Raw genomic sequence first — 24191 nt, forward strand, 5'->3', positions numbered from 1 at the left:
GCCGGCAGCCGGCGGGAGGGGGCGGCGGCGCTAAGTTAACTCGGCGGCGAGGCGCGGGCTGCCCGCGCCGCGGCCGAGGCGACGGCGAGCGGGGCCCGGGCGCGCCCCGGGGGGAGGCGCCCGCCCCCCTCGCAGGGAGGCCTCCCGCCCCGCCCCGCGGCTCCGCGCCTCGGCGCTTACCCTGCACCGCGAAGGCGCCGCCGCCGGGCTCCGCTCACTGGGCCGCGCTGGGCGAGGCTGCGAGGAGGCGGCGCGGGCGGGGGAAGGGGTTGCGCAGCAGCAGCTGCTGCTCCAGCGAACGGGAAGAGACGTGAGACAAACGGCTGCGGAAAGCGCTCCGCTCCGCCCGGCCCGCGAGGCGGCAGGCGCAGCCCCGCTAGCCCCGGCCGCGGGGGCGCTCAGCCCCTGGGGCGGCCGCTGCTCCCCCGCGCGGGGGGTAAACAGCGCGACCCCGCGGTGAGGGGGAAATGGCGCCGCCCTGGCGCGGGCCGGGCCGGTGCCATGTGGGGCGGGGGGGGGGGGGGGACGGTGTCAGGCCCAGGCGCGGCGTCGAGGGCGGGCGCGCTCCCTCTGCTCTCCCGCCGGGTGGCGAGGGAGCGGCTCAGCGCCCGTGGGCTCCCTCCCGAGGCGGAGGATCTCAGCAACGGGTTGGGGAGTGCTGAACAGGGCTGGCTTTGGGGAAAGCACGTTTTGGGCGGTAGCAGGCCCTTTCTGCGGAGGCAACAGTGCAGACGCTCCTGGTGCTTCACGCTGCCGTCGGAGGTAGCGCGGGGGCCGGTGCTGTCCTCTGAAGACCGGGCGGCCCAGGCCAGCGCCGTGAGCCCTCCATGGTGAGCGTCCGTGCCTCCGTGTCGAAGGGGGGCTCGCGTGCCAGGCGGGCTCTGTGTCCAGCTCGGTGGCATGTTGGTCCTTTAAAATAGTTCTCTGCCTTGATCCGGAGCTTCAGAAACTGCTAAGTGTAGCTGCATCGCTTCAGACATACCCCCCTTACACGCGGAGGAGGGCTCTGAGGTATCAAAGTGTGTCATACCGAATAGGAGGATGGTGGGAGCATTGCTGAGGAAAAAAAATTCAGAGTATGACCACTTTTGGCCCATGGAGATGGTTTGAAACACTAAAACCTCCTTTTCACTGTTACTCCTGCGTTTATGGTATCTGAGTGACTTTAATAGGTGACTTGCTGTATTTTAATGTGAATTCTCTCTGGGTCAGGATAAGCTTCTGCTATCACTTAGTTATTTTGGATAATGCAGGACTCTGTGTGTTTGGGGCCTTCATGGATGCAGGAGTGTAGTATCAGTTTTTAAGTGCTCTCATTTACCTGAATGTGTACTAATTTTTTGTTCTTTGCTACCCTGTCATGCTAACAGACTGCCTTGTAGCAGTAGAATTATTTAGTCTGTTTTTTTCTTGGAAGAGCATATAGGTCTATTCAGTTCCTGCTATCTGGAGTCCTAATCATGAGGAGAGCTTTCAAAGAATAGTGTGATACAAATATTTTAAATAACAGTGTAACAGCACTCAATCAGAAAATTGTGATTTTCAATAATTGCTGCTAACTATAAGACTTTATCCTTTTCAGTTTTGTGCTTAAACACTGTAAATTCAGTTGCAGGGTTTTTTCCCCCCTTTTTAAAAACTTAATTGACACTAAGATGAACGACTTTCCTACCTTACCATTTTATTATTCCATGGTTAGAAAAGCTTTCACTTTTATTTTTGAGAAGAGGATCATTACGGTCCTTTGAGTGGTTATTACTGTTGGTGAGATGTAGTCCTGATTACTCTTTTTTGCTTGCTTTATGTAGGCTCAATAAAGTAGGTCTACCTAAAGATGCTTACAGGTGGGGTGCTTACAATAATTAACTTTCACTCATCTCCGCCATGACTGAGTTGTGATCTTCTCATCTCTTCTACATGAGAGAGATGGTTATTTTGAAAGAATTTCTGATAAGATACGGCATGCTCAAATTTAAACAGTGCATCAGTGACAAATAGCTGCAGGTTATAACGCATTTTGTAGCAGGCTTAATTGGTAAAGATATGCAGAAACAAGCAAAGGAGGGAAATAAGTAGGAAAAGGAGTAAATAAAAGACAGATTAATATGACTAGCTGCTATTTTACGGCTTGACCTTCTAAGATATAAGAATATTGGAAATATTTGAGCAGAGAGCTCTTATTCTTTTAGAATTTTGCCATATAACTGTACCCATTTTATTCCTCTCAAGGAAGATGTAGAATTGTACTGCTGGGACTTGATGGCATCCCATGCTTAAGGAGAAATAGCAGTGAAGATGGCACTGGGGGAAAGAAATGAAAGGCACAGTATGTTGTATGTCACAGAAACAGCAAATAGAATGAGGAAGAAAAAACCCTTGCTACTAGTGGCTTTTATGTGATAGTATTTTGAGGATTTTGTTCAGCGTGTTGGATTTTACTAAGCGAGAGGAACGCGCCATTCAGCTGTGTGCCATGCAGTTGTCTTACAGAGAGTTTGTCTGCTGCAGGAAGAGTGCAGGGCAGCTGTCCTGTGCGAGATTAGAGAGGGTAAAATGGCCACTAAGAAGGTTAACGGATATTGCTTGCACTGTGGTGTTGGGATACAGGACAGCCTGGTGCAGAAGTTAATTCTCAAGTGGAGTATGTATGGAGTGCTTTTTACTGGAATGGCCCTTGGGTCCATGGTGGGCAGTCCAAGGTACAATGCCACGCTGACAGAGAGTAAATCAGGAGGCAGAGACTGTCTCTGAGACAAGGATGGGACAGCAGGGAGGCTGTAGTGAAGACTATATGCAGTGAATTGGTGAACACTGAAACACACTGTCATGGTGTGGTGATTTCGTGCGTGGACAGTGGTACATCCAATTTTCATGGCCCGTGAAATACATAGTCCAGTCCACTGGTTTCTAACAAATGATTATATTTGCCGGCAGCCACAACAGGGATAGTTCTTCCTTGCCAGCAGTGATGATGAATCTAGAAAAAATAATTCTTAGCTATTTAGGAAACTGAATGACCCGTCTTTTGTTCCAGTAGAGTTGCTTCTTTATTAAAATACATCTGCAATAGAAGGAATTACTTTTTTTCCAGTTGTTTAGTAGTGGACCAGTGAATACCACAGGCATTAACTTAGTTCTGTAATCCCTGGTCCTTTCACCCATTAGGCTGTCCCAGTCAGCTGGTGTTGTCTCCAAGACTTGGATATTTATCATTTGATCCTCTGTGCTGGGGCACCGTATCTTAGAAAATGGCTAGAGAGGGGGCATAAGGAGAAATGACTGAAAAAATAGTTGCCATTGGACAGACCTGCTGGATCAAGCTTGAAACAGAGCACAGGAAGACACTGCACGTACCTTTTTTCTTCTGAGCAACTTGCATACTTGAATAGCATTGTCTTAGCAGAAGCCCAGTGAGCAGTACTGTCTGGTTTCACCCTTTGCTACAGGATTCATTGTTGGAATAACTTTAGTGCCACTGGGCATTACAATACCCCTAAAGCATAACGTCACTGTATGGAGATTATCATCATCTTGCATTTTATTATTCTTTGAAAAATATACCCCTGCTTTTCAATTTGACTTACCATTTAACAACTTTTCCTATTACAAGTAAATTCTAAGAAAATGTTATTTCTTCCCCTTTCCCTGGTGTAAGGGTGAGGCGTGGGCACCGCCTGGACTCCTGGCAGGGACGGATACACAAACACAAGGCATATGATGGTTGATATGGAGCATTTATTACCTCTGCGTCTGAACGGGGGTTGCCCGGCATTTTCCCGATCGAGGCAATAATGGAGCGGGGGATCCCTGGCACTGCTGAGCGTCGGTCCAGGGTGAGGAACACCAGGGGGGCACTAGATGAAGTTTGTATGTACTGTACACATGCGCAGTAAGCATGTTGAGCTCATTGTTATTCCCAATTCAAAGCCCAGGTGCAGCACCACCCTGGCTCAGGCTCAACTACGTGACTATGGGTCAACATGCCCTGTTGATGCTCCTTTTCCCACGGAACGGTCTGGCTAGCTTCCATTGTCTATCTCCTCGACATTCTTCTGCACTTTCCCATACACCTGGAAAATAATGATTTTGTATTTTCAGTTAAGGTTCTAAATCTGATTTGTGAAGCTAGTTATAGTCTTGTAAGAACTGGAGAAAATCATAATTTAACAAACTATTTGTTTCATTTTGCTTCTCTTCAAAGAACAATCAGATCAGTCTAAACTTGCTGTGTGTGGTCAGAGGCCATGTTAGAGCTTGTTTTTTTTTTTTTTAGTGTTTAAGTTGTTCAGGAGTAGATCTAATAAGTAATTCCTAATACCACTTATCTGAACTTCATATTCATACTCAAATATGACATATTCAAACTAGTAAGGACAGTGAAGTTGATTAGTTTGTGTTGTATTTACCACCTGTTGGAAACTAGTTCCTAGAAGTTATTCATGTAGAAAATAGACCTAAGGTCATTTCTCTCCACCACCTGTATTTATTCATCGCCAGATTTCCTATAACCCAGGAGAGCATACTAGTTACCAGCTAAAGACAAGAGCACTCTTGTCTTTTGCTCTTCAATGGCACAGCTTCAAAGAACTTATGATATATGGGGCCATAAAGGATGGAAGAGAACATGCCCGCGCCCAAAGGATTGTAGTACTCACATGGGAGTGGAAAGTTCAAAGATCTTCAGGGACCACCTTAAGTATTTTACACTAAGCAGACATTTAAAAATATGCTAACAACCCTATGAAGAAACAGATATGCTGTTTTATATTTAGTGTGGGTAAATAATAGGCACATTACAGATAAGCCAGTCATGTAACTTTTAATCAGGACTTTTGATTAAGTGATTCTGCTTAGATTAAATGAAAAGATAAACAAAAGTATGTCTTCAAATAGAATGCTGCACTTTAAGAGTCAGCTTAGTAAGCTAAAGAAACTACACTGATAACTCAGCCAGTCTGAACTGTTCAGGAATTTGAATGGAGAGAAAGTGTGGAATTTCTCTAAGTTAAATTTATTTAAAATGTCTAGAATTTATATCCAAGCAAAGAAAAATACTTTCAGAAATAATGTCAGACCTAAATGGATAGTTACTTCAGGAATGATTTTAGAAATATATGGAAGCCTACAAGGAGAAGAAAAAACCAGAAAGGAATAAAAAAATTACTGATTAGCAAAGAAGAGCAAGAGTATGAGCAAGAATGTAGAGCAAGAATAAAAACTGTTTGAATTGAAGTTGAGTTAGAACTTGCAAAGAATACTAAAAGAGATCTAGATGACCCTGGGCATTAGAGAAATGGAAAAGGAATGAGATTCAATTGAATAATATGCAAGGTTATGCACTTGGAGACTGCTAACAAGATTTTTTGCTACCAACTGAGGACCCCTCAGATGGGGGTGATATGGAGGAGAAGTATCAGAGTATACTAATTAGTCACAGACTGTCTGTGCATTGGCAGTATGATGTAGCCCTGAAAAGGCAAATTGTGACCTCGACTGTGGGTGCCTTCCCAGGACCTCTACGGGAATGTTGACGCTCTGATAGTTCTTCATGTGAAATAATATAGATAGTTGTAATCACCCATTTTCAAGAAAGAAATTGGGGCTGGAACAGGTGCAAAGAAGTAATACTAGGATGATCAGAATGGAGAGAGCCTGTCTTATGGGAAGAAAGGAGCTTTGCTTACATAGTTAACAAATGTTGGGGAGAGAAAAATTTCTCTTTATTGATCATCAGTGAGGAAATTACTAGAGATTACAACAACCTTATTTAGCCTAAAAGATATTGAATATAAGAAAAAAAATGGGTATGAACTGGCCATTAAGAAAGTTAGGGTGGAAATTAAGAAGTTGTAGCAGGGAGATTATTGGAAGAGCATCTTAAGAAAAGTCATTAGGGTAAAACACCAACTAATCTGAAGATGAAATACAGCTGTATGATGTGAAGCTTACAGCAGCTGGTCGTGGGACTTAAAGATTTGGAAAATCCTTTCCAGTCCTTTGTTATTACACTCCCAGCTGATTTTTGAAAATCTTATACTTTTTGGGAAAAGATGATTTAGGTAGTTTACTTGGTAATTTGCTATCTTGTGATTGAATGTGTCTCTGTATTTCTTAGTTCTGATTTTCCTGTCCTATAAGAGGCAATGCCATATCAATGCTTGAATATATATAAAAAATTTTGTAAGAAGTCTAAAAATATTTCTTATATACTTCAGAAATGATATAAAGGCTTTTTTTAAATGCTACTGTCATTCAAGCCCTCCAAACAGCTCTGCACAGTAATTGCTGTTTAGGGGAGTTCTAGCTTTCATGAGACTCCAGCATCATCTGCTGTTTTACCGTTGTCTAAATTAAACCTTTGCAAATCTTTTCGTCTTCCTGTGTTTTATAGTTTTTAAGAGCAGCCTGGAATTCACTCCCATTCCAGAATTATCACTTTCACTTTTTCAGTAGGAATGCGTAGAAAGCAGTGAAAGTTTCTTTCACTTGTCGGTGCTGCTGCCTGCATATAACAGACTTGTTCTGAGGCTGAGATACAAATAATTTAAATGAATTGTCCTATTATATTGAAAAATGTCTAGATATATGGTAAGAAATAAATGGGCAATAAATTAATGCAGATATATGTAAATTATGTTAGAATCAGCTAGTTTATGTACATGTTCCAGTTTAAGACACATAATTAAAAATGTTCAATAATGAAAAACTTATGTTTTACACTCAAAGAATAATATCGTCATTCAGGTCTCAATTTCAGTTTAGGAAATAAATCATTTTAAAATAATTTCCAGCTTTACTTTTTGGAAAAGTATGTTGATTATTTATATATCCCAGTTTCTGACAAATCTATGACAAAATAGTTTGACAAATACAATGTTGTGCTTGGGACTTGCAATTTGTTAACAATAGCAAAACAAAGATAGGACTTTAAAACTTTATCATTCTAACATGATACTGTGTTCAAATATTCTTTTGTTGTAGTCAGAAGAACCTCCTACACTCGTGCCTGATTATGCGTATTTTAACTCTTACTAAAATACAATGTCTGATTTTGCCAGATTTCACAGAAATCAAAATTCTGTTCTTGTCATATATTCATTGAAAGTTGTATAATACAGTGTGGCACTACAATAAAAAACATTTTCACTTTATTTATTTATCTGTCATCTATCTAAATGGATTATTACTTGGCTCCTTTTGCCATAGAAGCCCATCTGTAATCCTTAAATGTAAACTTTGATTTATCCCAGCAGAGGGTCACATTAAAGTAACTATTTCAGGTGCCAAAATTGAGCAGTGATGGGCTGAAAGGAGACTTCCTGCTTCAGTGAGGTGTTTCAGGGCAGCTGCGCACCTCCTTGAGTCTGTCAAGACTGAGATTTCTTAAGGGGTGATTCACTGTTCCAGTGCTCTTACAGGTTGCTGCCAGAATTGGTAAGTAAGAACGTACACCCAGCTAGTTCATAGAACTGAACTCTTCAGGTAGAAGCGCTGGTTCTACTAACTGCCTAACAGCACTCACTTCTATGGCTCTTGACATGGTTTAGTCACATTCCCCACCTCAGGCTCAAGTCACAGCAGACTTAAGGACAGAACTGTATGCCTGCAGTTTCTGAGCAAGACACTAGGCTTAAACATCCGGAAAACTTTGTGGTTCACAGCATAGGTATCCATAAATTACAGGCACTTTAACAGCTGGTTGGTTGTGGAAGGATGGTATTCTGAATCCTTGACACAACACTTGTTTTAGGTACCCACACACATCCTTTTAGTGCTATTTAAGATCCTCACATCTGCATGGTATTGGCAGATACAACATGCCCTTCTGGAGCAACAGCTGGAGGCTAGATTCAATACCTGAGGGCATCTCAAATGGCAGTAAGGGCTTACTGGCCCCTGAACTAAGTCCTAATCAATGTCCTGCATCAAACTGTATCTGAGATGTCAAAAAGTAGTTCTTAATTGCCTAAGTGTTTTAGTTTTTAAGGCCTTTGAATTCTGATACCAATGGCAGTGTAAGGCATGATGCATTGCATCAGATACAGAATTAAGTTCTTAATTACTCATTTGCTGTAGCTGCTGGTATGTCTGATTAAGCTCATGTGTTCACTCTCTCAAAAAACATGCTAAGATGCTCATATATTTTTATAGATTCTTGCTTTCTGTAACATTCCATTATCTTCTCTCTGTGGTTCCAGAAAAGGCCATGAGAAGGACATTATTTCAACAGAAGACTGATTAAAAATGTTAAATTGATTGTTTATGAATATACAAAAATTGTAATTATGCAGTATATAACTTCAGAGCAGATCTTAATCTGAACAAGAGCAAGACATGGAAGGAACAATTAGCTGATAAACACTGAATCTGAGCCATTTTGTTGAATACACTGTGTGTGAAGAGAAGAGTCCAAGGGAAAGACTGATGGACTTACACATTGAGACACAGAGCTGATTTATACTAACTCTTTGTCAAGTTGTCATCCATGTGAAAGATACTTCCAGTTTAACTTGTATAGAAAAGTTATATGGGTAGAAATGGATATTACAAGTTACAGAAGTACAAGGAGCCATAAGTATGTTTGTGTGTGTTCATTTATAGGCTTGATCCTACAGTTTACAGTTGGCTGAAGCTGCTCTGTTAGCAGAACCTCAGCAAAGTCAGTTGTACTTTGTACACTGAGTTGTAGGTCAGGCCTTTATATGGCATTTTACAAGCAGAGTGATCAAGATGTGAGTTGAAGTAATGAAAAAGATTATAACATTCTCTAATCATATGATATTTCTAGTTTACATAGAGAGCAAATTGATTTTAGGAGGCTGTATACATCTATCTAAGCTTGAGTGGAGGGCTGCAGAACACACAGTCTTTACAACATAATAATACATGCAACTCTGCCTGCTTCCCACATCCACAGCTAGTTTACTCAGACTGCAAATCCTTGGGGAAGGTGCAGTGATTTTTTGTGCATCTTCAGGGATGAGCATGAAAGAGCCCCGGTCTGAGAGTGGAACTCTTAAATGATGCCACAGTATAACACTGACGATGAAATATACAGCTGGCATGTAATCACAATTTTACATTAGGTGGAAATCTTCAGCCAATACCTTATCTTCTGGTCCATGATATCACTCTTTCAGAACATGCCAAATATTTGCTACAACAATCCCTCTTGTTCTCTGCTGCAGAAATTTAAGATCTGTGGTTATGTATTTTTCAGTTTGCTTTGATGCACATTGGATTCTTTTTTCCCTTTGGTTAGATCATTAACATTGATGACATATAAGAAACAATAAAGTTTGGTGATTTCTATGTTAACAGTGTTAGACTACAAAGGAGCCTGTGGTTTCATGCTAAGTGCAGCACAGGAAAATCATAGTAAATTAATGTGCAGTGTAAATAATACGGATTATAAGAAACCATTCTTAAATTTTAATAATGAGTAGAAAACTCCATCTGTACTTCCCCCAGAATATTTAATTCTTCTTATTTGTTTTAAGGTGAGGGGAGATGGTAAGAACCAGTAGTACTTTGCAACCAAATTTACTTTGTTACAAGAATCCCTGTACAGTTATTGCATATATGTAGGGGCTATAGAAATGCATGTAGTACTTTTTCCCTGTCCTTTCAAAGTTGAATGCTTAAAAATGTAATTCTTTATTAACAAAAAGGAGAAAAACAGAAAATATTTTAATATTATAGTGAAAATGTAGATTTATTTAAAACTTCAGAAAAAATATGTCAGTGAAAGCATCTAAATAGATGGTTAGAAGAATCCTAATAATGTCAGAAAGTCCTGTGTGCTCTGCATGTTCTCACAGCCAGGCAACATGCCAAGGAGAAGCTAAGTGACAGGTCAAAGAATCACATTTCATACCTGGCGTGTTGCCCATCTCAGCTTAGCAGTGAGAACCTGCTTGGGCTAGTGCTTGGACAGCTCCAGGGAAGCTGGAGAGATTTATGGATTGGAGTTCTCCCTCCTGGACACACGCTTGCCTTTCAGTTTTATGCTTCTGGTTAGTCACCATGTGTAGAACAGCACATCTGCCACAGCTGTCTGTTTCTGGATGATCCTGGGACACGTGCATCTCCCAGAGCTTCGTTACCTGTGGTGTGGCTTCGAAGTGTCACATCACTCACAAAAAGAGCTAAAGATACCATTTTTGCCTCCAAGAGAAGGAGCAACTAGGTGTCATTAGCAGGCTCGTGTCCATAACCATGTTCTTGTGTCTTCTGACCTGAGAAATCAGATGTGTGGTTTGGCAGCCTTTTAATGTGCCTTTTTAAAATAAAGTAGGAAGGTAGGAAAATTCTATTTGCAGCTACTCACAGTCTCCCATCAGGTTGAACTGTAAATGATCTGAGCAGTACTGCCCTGATCTAGACTGGTTGTCCTTTGCAGTTACAACCCTATGCTACCCAGGATGCATACATTTCTCTTAGCACCTTGTAGAAAGTGCATGCTTGGGATAATTACTGAAACCAGCTCTAGGTATCTGCCTTTGTTTTGTCTTTTTCACCTTCTTCTACTTCTTCATGTTTTTTCTTCTAACTGTGTATTTTATGCACTTTTTTGGTACTTGTTTAGCTGATATAATTTTTCTGCAGTAATAGCTTTTAAACATTGTCTTTGCCCCCTTTGCAGCCTTTCATATCTCTTGTCACAACCCTAATTTTCTTGTGTTGTGGTTCTTATCTATCCTTTTATTTTCATTGAGTATTTTTTCTCTGACACTGTTTTTCTTCTTTCATTTGTTTATCAAATATCTCCTTTCCACATTAAACAGTGCATGCATACTCTCTCTTTTCCGCATTCAGCAGAAACATACTGACAGTATCTCTTGCTCTCTGTAAAAATACATATGAGATCATCTTGTGTAAAGCAAAAGTACTGACTGTGCTTCCAGATAGCTGGCCACCAAACAGATAAGAAAAGATATAACCATAGTTTAGATCTGTCTAGTAAATGCTGGGCTAAAATTGTCAACTGTGAAAGCAAGAGGCTCAGAAGACCAGCAGAGGGAGTGAGTTCCTCAGGCAATACCCCTCTATTAGGAGTGCCCTGGCTCCAGCCCCCAAGGGCAAGCGTCAGTGTGCCAGCACAGGCACAAGCAGAAAGCTTGTGAGATGTGCAACGAAGGGAGATGACTAAAGTAGTTCAAAATATTGAAGCTGTCTAAACAGAAAGCACTGTCTTGAACTGGTTACAATTTTTATTTTACTAGTAAAGAGTCTGAGAAGTTTAAGAGCTAAGAATATAGAAATAATGGTTAGCTGACTGGAAGTATGAGACATTACTGAGGAAATCATTTTAATTAATGGTAGTGACATATATCTTCATGATTGCTACAAATCAAATATTGATGAAGTGAGATTAAGCCTTTAATAGGGAAATTTATTTCATTACTAGCATATGTAATTTTTCACATCTGTTCATTAGAGTGTAGACTGAAATGATGCATCTTCTTGCTGAAATGGTTATCGATTAACATAAATTTAATTGCTATCTATGGAAAATATGTAAACAAATGACAAAAACAACTCAGAAAAGCATACCTGTGTGATGGCCAATTAATTCACTGGTAGTGCCTGCAACATTATGAATCCCATTTTGATTAGTATGTCGTGAGCGAGCGACAAGGTAAAAATCGCTAAATTTTTTTGCAGTATGTTCATTCTTACTGATTCTAAAGATTTTCCTGAAGTACATTCCTGAGAATGAATGGGAAGGGTAGGGCGACTTACCCATGAGCCATCAGCATTTTGCAAGCAGTCATTAATCTCTAGTTATAATGAGCTCTAGGAAAGGTGTGGACTGTGCTCAAGTATATAACAACTGGTTTCTCTCAGTTTTTATTGGAAATAGGAAAGGATGAATAGAGATGAGATGCAGACAAAATGGACTGACCTAAATACCAGCCCAAGTGAAAACTTGGCTTGCAATTATCTGTTTGGTATCCTCCATTCCTTCCATAATTTGCTGCAATTAATTTTCAGTTCTTTTAAAAACAGTATATTGAAAATCTGCTGGGGAACAGCCCTCTTGTGCCTCTAGATTAGAAACAAAATTAATAGGCTTGGTTAGTATGAGCTAAAGAATAATTGCTCAAACTAATTGTGGAGAGGTAAGTGTCAAGATTCAACAAAAAGTCAATATTAGGGACAGTATCATTCAGTGTGCCTTATTAATGATTCAAAGAACATTTTAATTTATGGGTTGGCAATGTTCTAGGATGCAGTTTTAGATCAGAGCACAAGATAAAAGGAAATTACAGAACGATCTGTAGTTCTCCGAAAGTATGCTGTGATGAAGTTCATGGGCAATAGGCAGAACTAAATTACAACATAAAAAACGCCCAAAGGAATTCTGGGCAACTAATCCAATCTGTAATATGCACAAAAAATAAGCTTGGTTGAAACCTGGGCGAAACAAGGAAGCTTACTTTTGTTGATCTTTAAATCATGCCAAAATGCTGTAATATTTATCGAGACTATTGTCATTGGCATGAGTAGGGAAAGCCTATTTTTCTCTGTAGAGGGGAATTTGCTTTCTTTTGATAGCATTTTCTCAATATATAAAAACTGTATTATTTATAAACTGTGCATATAAACTATTCATTTAAAACATGGAAACTACTTTTAGAATTCAGTACAAATGAGATGGAAAAACCAACAAATCCATCTGAGAATTGTCAACAGTACTTACTTACGTATTATATATTTGTTCAGCAAAGTACCACCAATTCTACCACAATAGAACTAGGCATGCCTTTGGTCTTTAGGAGCCACTTTAAGAATGTCTAGTAATAACATCTAAAGAGAGAGAAGACACAAACATCTTCCTCACCATAATAAATTGCAAAATATTATGGTAATTTTTCAGTGACCCCAGCTGAGAGAGGGTCCTATTGTGCTAGGTACCATATTGAGACAGAATATTTCTCCTAGAAGTCTCATCTCAAGAATCCAACTGGCAATGAGGAAAATCTTAGAGGTAGTGTTATCTAATAAAATAGAAACATTAAATCAAGCATTATTGTAGAAAGTGATGGGCACCTGTGACACTTCTTTGAACAATCTGTTAGCTCTGAAAATCAGGTTCTGAATTAGCAGTTTGATAACTTCAGTCAAATTTGTATTCTCCTCAGAAAGGGAGGTGTTTCCAGGTAATGTTTTCCTCTTAATTTATCTTCTTGACTAGAATATGTATAATTCAGATCTTAACAGAAAATGAAAATTTCAGCAGGTAAAGGAAAGTGAACTTGTTGTCTGTGAAAAACATAAAGCTGAAATATTAAGGGATGCCAGTGATTGTATGCACTGGAATTATTAAGAGAACACTGAAATTAAGATTTCTTCATCATGTCAATATATTATGTCCCTGGTCCACATGTGATAGCTACAAGAGGAAATTTAACTCTTGGTGAGGAGATGATTGTTGGAGGACCGATTAGGTATTTGTGGCAGTAGCTGCTGTGATTATTTTGGTACAAAATTAAGAAAGAAGCCAGTTCTTGTGAATTGTTTATATAGATAGGAGGTTTGAAAGACACAATATGTTATTATATGTATGAAGGGGTATTTCTGACAGACTGAGCATTCAGAAACGTTTTACCAGTAAGTGCCATTTTTAGGAGATTTTTCTGTTTGAGACTACTGCTTCTGTTTTGAGGGAACAGGTTTGTAGGAAGAAGTAATAGCTTATCTTACTGATACGACTGGAATAAAATGAGCAGTGTTTCAGAAGGCTGACCTGTAAAAAGAGGCAAGCCTTTCTTTAGGTATGAAATGGAGGTAAGCCTCAAATGAAGCAGGGTGGTTTCTTTGAGTTTAACCTAAGTAATCTGTGAGAGAGAAAAAGTGAAGAAGAAAGGTTTTAGTAAAGTACACATGACAGATGGAAGAGAAACAATAAAAAACAGAAATGGGTAATTAACACCTTTGAAATAGTGAGCAGTCATCAGGAGATAGGCCTTGACAAAATTGTTATGTGGCATAAAATCAATGTCTACATGAAACCATTATTTTTATTTTCTAGCAGAGTTACCAGTATTAGTTTCCAACCCTGTTTTCTCCATCTATTTTGTAGGTCTTTTCAGAGATTCAGAATAGAGTCAAAAGAAGTAGTAGAAGTTTGCCAAAACATTTGGAAAATGTTTCCTTACCGATAACTGAAGGAAATATTTACAGAGCATATCTGTAATATCATCTTCTAATAGCATTACATTAGAACTCTTAAAGTAATTTTTGCATAGGTTTCAATAACAAGGTGATCTGTGAGAACCAGTTAGTGGTATTTCCTTAATCTTTTAACAAATTTGCATATAATATTCAGATGGCCCATTCAAAAATAGATACATTTTCCCTGTTTTTGCTTGCGGATTATCTGTCAGTTTGATAAGAAAAAGATGGACAATCTTTTCAGAACTGCTGCAGAGCTATGGAAGGTCTTCGCTATAAATCACAGCTTTTGATTTTAGAGAGTTATATTCAGTATTTTGAAGTTTGCTGTCTTAATGGAAATACGTATGTTTGTCTGTGGGTTGCAAATTGCTGTAGGTATATTGACTGTGCTGTCTAGAAAGGTGAAGTGGTATTTTGGAGGATGTTTTGGAGACAGTTTGATGATATGGTTTGTGTAAATTAACAAGACAGTCTGTGTTTTTACTGTATACAATAGAATTGTCTTAGGTTAAAAAGATTTCATTAGATAATTATCTAAAAGTTGATTATCCTTGAGGTCACTCATGTAGAGGATACTTTTTGATGCCCATAATTCAGAGAAAATTCCTATCACTGAAGAAAATACTGTTGAAGATGAAGTAAGTGTAGCAGCATGTTTGAATACAGTCTCTGCCTTGGTCTTGTTCTCACAAATACTTGAGGCAGTTTATGTCATGATATTGGGATGTTTTGTGTAGCCTGATGATGACCATTGTGGCAAAGATGCCACAAAGATGTGGCAAAGGTTAGTGAGGTAGCTGATGTGTAATTTATGGAAAAATGTTATGTCTTAGAGCAAGACCCCTGGTGTGAGGAGGACTTGAAGATGGTCTCTACAAATATTGATAATCTCAGTCAGGGTAAATATTGTTAAGTACAATAGGTCTTCCAGGGTTCCCTGGTTTGTTTTAGATGCTTCACAGGATTCACATTCAGGGATAGAAGAATGGGGAAATAAGTGCTGCAGATATTCTTGGATATGCCAGAGAAGGAATGTGATGTGGTCTTTGAGTTCTGAAGTGAGTGGTATTTCTTGCATTATTTGTATTCTGCAGATATTTTTTCCTAGGGAAAAAATGCTTGGTAGAAAAGAAGACAATGCAAATTGACTAAAAACTCAACTTTTTCAAATTTTTTCAACCTTTTGTAGGTTTTGGAAAAGACATCTGGTTTGAGATAACAGAACAGTCTAAATGACTGGCACATAAGTTTTTGTTCTAATTTTTCTATCATTTGGCAGATGTGTTTGACTGACTTCAAAAGAAGATTAGAACCTTGTGAAAGGAGTAGGTAAACATAGTATTTGTAATTAGATATTCCTAAGAGCAACCACTACTAGTAAACAGATATTTCCCTTTGGAAGAGGTGTTTTCCCCCCATTATTCCTCCCTGAAGAGTCTTCCATACGCTGACATGCATTGTTTTAGACATTAATCTAAAATACCTTTAGTGCATTTCTTGTTGCTGTTTCTGTAGTCACTATTTTATATTTGGTGTAATTAGCTGTCAATTCATTACCAGTAGTAAGGAAGCTCTAACTTGAAAAGAAACTGTAGTGGCTGAAATACATGAAGGTAGATATTATTGTTTGTTTTGTATGTTAACTTACTAACTTTCCTGATTGTCCGGAAGCCCACTGTTAGTGGGAATGTCATGTGACAGCAGTTTGTTTGCCACATTACAGTAAATGTGTAGTTGCTAAAAGCTCTAAGGGACCACTGTTTAAGAGACGTCTAATATTTGAGAAAATAAGCAATATATGAATGTATGGTTAATAGAAATTAAGCACACACAAACGATCAGTTAAATAAAAGTTTTATATTCCAATGCAAAGATGAGATAATAGGGGGTACTTAGGTCTCATCATTTCATAACTGGTTCAAAAAGTCATTTGTCCCCTGTTGTTTGAATGGAGCCGGCTCTTTCATTCAGTATGTTTTCCAGGTCATACTGGGGGGCTGTTCTACAGGCTATTGCAGAGTATGACTTCCTCTAAACTATAGAGATGTACCAAACCTGGCTTGAGAATCAGGAGGGGTCTACTCAAAGCACCATTGAGTTAAGTACAGGTATTTGCCATGGCTTGGCTAAAATTAGCTTTTGCTGAGCTCTGTCATACAGTGGCTAGGCTCTCAAAGGTTCCTGAGCTAGCTTCTTTAAAGCTAGCTTGATGATTGCTAGTACTGTGGTGCTGAATAATGGCAATGTGTACCCAGAGGGTTTCTCAAGCATCACTGCGGTCAGCGTTCACTATGAAATGTGCTTTCCCTTTCTGCTATTGTAATTTGTTTAAAAATTATCTGTGTTTATAAAATACATAAATAGGAGAGAGCTGAATTTTAGGTGAGTCCTAGTGCTTCTGACTGATTTTTGTGAGCATTTACTCTGTGGCATGGCAAGTGCTTTCAGGTGTTGTACTTAAAAAATTGAAGAAACTTGAAGAGTAACCCTTCCTTTGATATGCCTTGGTCGCTAATGTGTCTCTTTTGTTCTTTTAAATACAAACTGTAATTTTTGTCTCTAATAGGTGCTCAGAGTGGGGATTTATTGGCTCTTACTTGTTGTGTCAGGTTTCATGTGTAAAGCACAGATTGGAGAGGACTGTGATTGTTCTCTGCAGCATGTATGCCATGGCTTTAGTACCTATTTAACACCAAACAAACAGAACAAGTAAGTACAAAACTCTGTTTAATAGTTGTCCTGGGCTATTCAAGAGTCACAGATTTTTCCCTATGTAGATAATGATCATGATGGAACATCAAAAATGCAGAATGAACCTGTTTCATTCCTGAGTATCGATGGGGGGAAAAAAACATTATTGGAAAAGCTGATTCCCCTTCTCTTTGTCCTCAACCTAACCAAACCAACTGAAAACCAGAAAAGAAGATGCTTTCAGGGGTCTGCCTAGGACACTTTTATAGCTAGCACCACAACTATCATTACTTTTTAAGGGCTGGGTGCTGGCCATCCTTTGCCTCATCGTAAAGGTGGGCAGGAGAACACTGACCCATAGAAAGTCCTTCCTTGGACTTCTAGAATTGATCCTGCAGTCTCAGACCTATTCCAGGCTGCTCGTGTTGGGAAAGTATTTCTGACTTTCAATGACAGATACTAATTCACCTCTTTCTTATCCTGCAACCTAGTGACAGGCCCTTACTTCAGGGAAATAAAAAGACGTTTGACTTCATCTTTGGCAGAATGTTTCTAGCAAGTGTGATGTTTTGGCTGCTCCTCTCCCATCTGTTGAAGTTAGCTACCTGAAATGTAGCAAGGGACAGAAGCTGATGAGGGGAAGGAGGAAGAGTAGGAATAATGGTACCACAGCTTGGAATGAAGAGGTGCACAGGAAACACCTGTCTAGCTATCCACCCAAACAGGGTTCCAAAAGTTGCCAATTGCCTTATGGATTTGACTGTTTATCCAAATGCTAATACTAATGCTAATTAATGCTAATTTAGCAGTAATGTTCTTAAAAGCCTATAGTGGCCTTTAACTCCTTCTTTGGAGACTGCAAATCCCAGTGTACAGTATATCAAAAACTACATTAGTAAATCAATTTATTTGACAATTTCTTTCGTATCATTTTAACTTTTGAACCTGTACCATCTATGCATTAAGGATGAGTGCACAGTTTATTGCTCTTTTGGAACCTGACTTAGATTCATTACACCAAGCCCTAATCCTCCTTGCATTCAAATAGAGTTGTATCAGTAATCAAAGCAGAAGGATAGTCAAATGGAAGCAGCACATATGGTAATAAATCCCATGAAAAGACCACAGACTGTAGCATAAATCTACCATCTGCTGTAAGATTTACAGACTCTCTTTTTGCTTATTAGATGACAAACAAATAGATTACCCACCCTGTTAGCCCATGCTGACAGGGATTTTTCCACTGTGTAGTAATAAAGTCAGCTTGGGCTGAAGTTTGCCTCATACTTAGAGTTGCCTGTCTGAAACTCTTTGGCGTATGTATGAAGTCTAAGGTGTTACTTCTAGCTAAGTCTCCCCTCCCCAAACTGAGATTAACTACTGAGCAGTCAGTGTAACCACTAATGCTTTCTCAAAGCATAGTGAAAGTGAAAGGGAAACATTTTTTTACTGATGAGGCAGAGCAACTGTAAACCTGCACATACAATGTAGAAAGACATAGGGATGAGAGCACAGCATCCTCTTCTTAGCTGAATACTACACCTTGCCATGACTTTTTTTTGCAGCTGTATAGAGGGTCCTTTTGTTCCAAGCATTATCCAGCAACCTGACCTAGTTGCTTCTACATATAAGTAAGATTTACCTCTGTGCGGAGGGAGTCCATTCAATGCTTTTTACTTTCCCAAACTCCAGTTAAAGTTTGTTTTTGAACCGGAGGGTCAGGCAGCAGAGCAGGACAGCAAGGAAGCTATTTTCCACTCCTGCAGAAATGGTGGTGACTTGCTTGCTTTTCACAGAAGCCGGCTCCATGCCCGTTTCATTTGGTGCCAGGACTCCCGGGAACATGTGGAAGAATCTCAGTTTCTGTGGGAGAAATCTACATCAGTATCTCCAAAGTGTGCCATAAGTCCACTGTTCCTCTCCTCTGCTAACTGGAATCCCTTAACTGGAAGGCAGGAGTCCCTAGTGCTAAGCAAGTAAACTGCATCCAACAGTTTGACATCTGAACTGTCTCGTGTTTAGACTGGAACTGGCAATTGTGCTCTTAGTGAGGCATAGCACCCTCAAGCCCTGATGCTTTGCTGTCCGCCTGAAATGTCCTTTCAAATGAATTTTTCAACTCTGAATATAACATAGCTGACAATATTGATATTTTAAATGTCTGTATTTGACTCCAGAGTTAAGATCTCAGAGATAAATGAGGCACCTCAGCTCTTTTTCTCAGAACTCTTGTTCCACAGCACTGATCTGCATGCTCATTTAGATCATACATAGGTTTTGAGCACAGAGCAACAGCTGCGGAGAGGGGAATTAGAATCTGAAAGGCCTGATCTGCAGAACTGCTAAACACACAAAATTCAAGCAAGTCCTCATAGAAACCTTTGAAACTTAAAAAATCCAGGGAGAAGTGTTCACCTCCAGTAAGAAAACAAAGCAAAAAACCAAAACAAAACAAAATTGAAAAGAGAGAGAAGGTTTAGGCACCTGGTACAATTTTAAGAGATACTAAAAACGCAGATAGACCATAAATCTGTTTTATTGAAGTGGATTTCTGTAATGCTTTATGCTTATCTTTCTAATAGTATTTTCTCATTGATTAAGAAGTCTTGTACACTTCCAAACTGAAAGGTTCTTGGTTCACTTAGACAATGTTTTATTTGTTCATCTCCGTGAAGATTTCTGCTAGAAAGCTCATTTCTTCCATTTTTTCCTTGTTTGAGAGTTCTCAGGCTCATATGAAGCTGGAAGACTCTCTGGAAGATGGAAGAAAACTTTTCCTTTCTGAATATATCCTTTTAATTTCCAAGATACATTTTTTATACAGCTTTAGCAGTAATGCCCAAAATGTTTTTAACTGTTAGATAAATAGCAAGCGCACGGATAGCAGACTTAGCAAATACTTTAGTCAGTCTCCTCTAATTTCTGCTCTTTCCTTTTGATCAGAATTTCCTTAAGAATTCAGGATTCCTCAGATAAGGCTTTTCCCCCCTGCTATCTTCTGAAAATTTTGAGGAAACCGGAGTACTTTTGCTGAATCAGAAACTGGCTGATTCTCTAGAACTCTCGTTCAGTGTGAATAGGAATGCTAGAAAAAAAGACCCTGATACTGTTAATGATGTAGCTATTTTTTAATGTCACACAGAAATGGTGGGGAATTGCTCATATGTTGGTTAAAATTATTACTTTATACGTATCACTTTCTTACACAGAGAAACAACTAGCAATGCTATTTTTCTTTCAGTGTGCTGACCACCTAATGCATCCCTTCTCTTAATGACTGTTATTTCGTTACAGGAGGTAGGTGCAGCTGTTACGCTGCATGTACACAGGCGCTTGCATCACTGTCTAAATTATACCAATGCTTAACCAAGCAAACTATCTCAAACAGTTCTAAGGTGCACAAGAACCTCACTGTTGTCATTAGTCTTCTTATTGCAACTTACTAGTAAATTAAACAGTGCAAGGGAACACTCCTAGGTGCTGCAATTCAATTGCACCTAATGTGAAATTGTTAGCGTGGCTCCTAGTGTGTTTTTGGCCCAGGCTAGCTAGCACACTTCCAAACAAGTCACACGAGAGAGGCTGTGTCATGTTGTTCATTGGCATAGTGAAGGCCTAGTAACAATCTCACATTATGAGGCTTACCGATTCCCTCTTTCGGAGTAGCCATCCAGGGGGACCTAGACTCCTTGTCATCTTGCTGGACATCCCAAGACCAGCTGATGCAGAAATCTGCTTACCGTAATCCTTGCCTCAAATCTCAACCAGAAGTGACAGTGTTCACTATAACAAAACCCTTGTGTACTAATGCATGGAAAGACTTGCGAGTTCTCAGTCACAGGATCTACTGCTGTGAAGGCAGCAATCCTGCTTCTTAAAATGCATGTGAAAGTACGTTTCCCCACTCATATTAGACAGTTAAAAGCAAGCTAAAAGTGCAAATGCAGACTAAAAATCATAGACAATATATATTACTGAAGGAAGCTGCATTAGGCTTTATGAGATACACAGAAATCCCAAAGACTTAAAAAGAGGGTCAAGTACAAACTGTTCCACAATATCACTCTAAAACCTACCTGCTCTGTATGTAAACATCCAGTTTAGATCAACTGGTGCGGATACTAGCAGTGCAGACTATTGTGACTTAAATGCACTCTGAGAAGATAATTTAGCTTTGTGTGAAAACAATTGATAACGCAGTCATGTAGCTGAAGGAAAATGATTAACTCATATTCTCAGGGGCAATTTCCTCCTTGCTTAAATAGAAAGATATCAAAGAAACACTTGAACACAAAGAAGGCAAGATATTTAATTGTTAATCACACCTGTCTAAGTTAAATAGATTCAGAAGACTGAGATAAGTTGTCAGATGTTTCATGTCCTCACTATTCTTAAGTATTAGTAATGGAAATGGAATTCCCTCTTTAAGACCTATTGAAATCTGTTTTGCCTCAAATCCTAGATAGCACTGACGCACTGACTAAAGTCATGAGTTTCATATCATAATTCCTTACTGTTAAGGCATCCTTTATCCATTCTACTGATGTTTTCCTACATTCTGGAGCAATCTCATTGTTCTTCCTGGATAACAGAATATTCTGCTTGTTGCATGCTACTTCTGTGGAGTTGCAGATTCCAGCTGAAGGAATCAAAGAGCCAAATAATACAAGTACAGAATCAAGAGTAGCTGAAAGTTTATTGTCACAAATGCTGGAAGATCTGGAAGTATTTCTGTTTTCTTCCTCTGGTCAGAAAAACAGTTTTGAAGACTTCTCTAATTTCAAGGATTATCTATTTGAAGACTTCAATTTTTAAGCTTCTCTTTTCTTCCTGACAAGGGTTGTAAACACAAGGTAAAATAAATCCTGAACAGGGATTGCGTATGGCTTGTAGTGGCTGTCCATTGACAATCTATCTTGTGTAAGCTTTTAGGCTGCTTATTATGTTTAAAACTGCACATATTTCCTTCACATACCATATAACTGAAGTCATGTCATACAAGGGTACAGCGAGGAGGTATTAAAAACAGCTGTGCAATACAATTTTTTTGTGTGTGTGGATTTGATAGAATGGGAGGCAAAAATGCCACCATTCTTCTGACTGTAAGTCAAATATTCAGCAAATTATGTTGAAAAACTCAGAAAAAGTGTACAGAAGTATAACCACTTTTCTTAAGCAGCCTTGGGTTTTCCACAATGCCCTTCCAGTCTTCTCTCAGTTAAATTTTTCCATATTTCCAGGGTACTGTACCCTGAGTAGGAATTATGAGTGAATGCCATCTGAGTCACTGAGAGAAAAGGCTTGAGGTTTGAAGCATAAGGGGAGTTCTGTAGCTCCTTCTCTTTGCATAAAGTGTGCTCTATGGCTCTAGAAGATGCACAGGAAGCTGATTGATCACCACAACTTCAAAAGCATTAGTAAGAAATGTGAGAATCCCCAGACTAAGAATTTTCAGACCAAACATGCAGCAGAGAGTGGATGGGAAAAGGGAATGCAGCATGTAATCACACATGCTAATTTCTGTATATGGCTGCATGAATTATGAATTATGCTAGCATTTATAAAAATGCTAGCAAGTTTGTCTCTCTGATGATTTTCACTGAAGTCTTGACAGCTGAGCTTGGTCCTGTCAAAATCATTTCTTTTTTTGTTATTGTCATCCATGGGAGTCAGGCTGAATAAATGGTCTATGAAGTCTGATAAAAACAAAAGCAAACGTCCTCCCTTGCTTCTTTCTCATAAGTAAGGAAACATTAAGTTAGCAGGATCCTAATAGTTGTGTACTCAGTTCTCATACAGAATGGCAATAAGAGAGACCTTTAAGAACAGTAGTATTTTAATGACTCGCTCAGGCTGAGGCTGTAATTTTGTATATGGATGCTGATATTTAAAAATTGATTTCCAGAGTAGAGGTTTCAGGTGGTTAAATCAAGGCACTACATTATGGACTCAAAATAAGCTGAGCAATAGAGATACAGGCAAAACATTCTTATAAGGAAACTCTTTGGAATAATAGTAGACCAGATTTTGGATTGACCTGAAACTAGCTGTCTTATCTGGCAACTGCTTTGAAGGTCAGATATAATAATAAAACACAAGTAAGAAGGAAGTCCCTTCTCACCAGTTTGCTTATAGTCACAGTGAGTTGGCACTGGGGTGTCTTTCTTGTTATTCCTTTCAGGAGATTATCTGTGAAGACTAGATTTCTTACTCTGAAAACATTCAAAACATGTCAATATTGCTAATTTTTGACAGTGTGACTCTGAAATAGGTAGAAAAGTATTGTAGAATGAAACAAATCATTAGAAAATAATCTATAGGTGATGTAACCGGCAAAAATGGCATTCATCCAAAAACAAAAGTGGTGTGAGAAAGAGAAACACTATCAACAGTCTGTCAGTTTACATCAGTTAATTATAAATGTTTATCTGTATCAATCCACATCTTTTTTTAATAGAAAAATTAGGAGACAGTTGCTTCATTGTTAAACAGATTCAGATTTCTCTTCTCTATCCTGATTTGATGGAATATTCCTCTCTGATCTGAAAAATTTCAAAGCTGTGTTTTGCATTTTCTGTTTGTTCCGTTTGAAAAGAAAAGCATTTAAGGAAATTATAAGCAAAGTATGAAACAATTGTTTCCGGAAAAGTATGCTTGGCTGGGGCAAATCCTACTCCACTCGCTTGGGAGAGCGGTCTTCACTACTTCAGTAGAATTGATTCCATAAACATAGAGAGAAGGATTCAGTTCTTTTAATTGTCTATGTTCTAATTTAATGAATCAGTTATATTGTGTTGGTAAGGTTATGCACATGATCTTTTTTAGAATCAGTAGCATTTTTGTATAAGGTATTGTGTCCGACTGACCTGCAGTCGAGAAGTATGGCAATTACAGTACAGGTAGATGTATCCAAGCTAGCTTTAAATGAGCTGGCTTGGGTAACAGTAATAGTGAAGATACACTGCTGTAGGATGCTGAGAATTTAGATGGTCAGTTTGAAGTCCACAAACTCCTGTCTTCTCTGCCACTGTCATCAGTTAGCTACCTTTGCTTCATTCAAAGCTTGACTTGCTCTCTACCTGCACTGAGTGTTACCTCAATACCTACAGATTTCCTCCTCCTACATGATATACAACCTCTGTTTGTGCAGCCCTAGCCATTCTGCTTCTGCAGCCACAGCTGTGTGGTGTTTGTTGCACGTTCCACCTGGTGCTATGGTGAAGAGCTGTAGACAATAAAGTGGGCCGCCCTTTCGGACTTAGAACATCATTAGTTTCTCTTAGCTGAGCTAGAGACTTTGATTTCAGATGTTTTCT

General features: G+C 39.3%; 1 protein-coding gene across 1 annotated transcript in view; it reads right to left on the reverse strand.

The window, feature by feature from the left end:
* The window catches only part of RNF180 (ring finger protein 180), a 61094-nt gene extending 60785 nt beyond the window's left edge, over positions 1-309 (reverse strand). The window contains exon 1 of the mRNA XM_064499928.1: positions 181-309. The gene's annotated coding sequence lies outside the window, so the exon portion shown is untranslated. The remainder of the gene's footprint in view (positions 1-180) is intronic.
* Positions 310-24191: the final 23882 nt, after the last annotated feature.

Source organism: Dromaius novaehollandiae, chromosome W, assembly GCF_036370855.1.
Source record: "Dromaius novaehollandiae isolate bDroNov1 chromosome W, bDroNov1.hap1, whole genome shotgun sequence".
Classification (NCBI taxonomy): Eukaryota; Metazoa; Chordata; class Aves; order Casuariiformes; family Dromaiidae; genus Dromaius; species Dromaius novaehollandiae.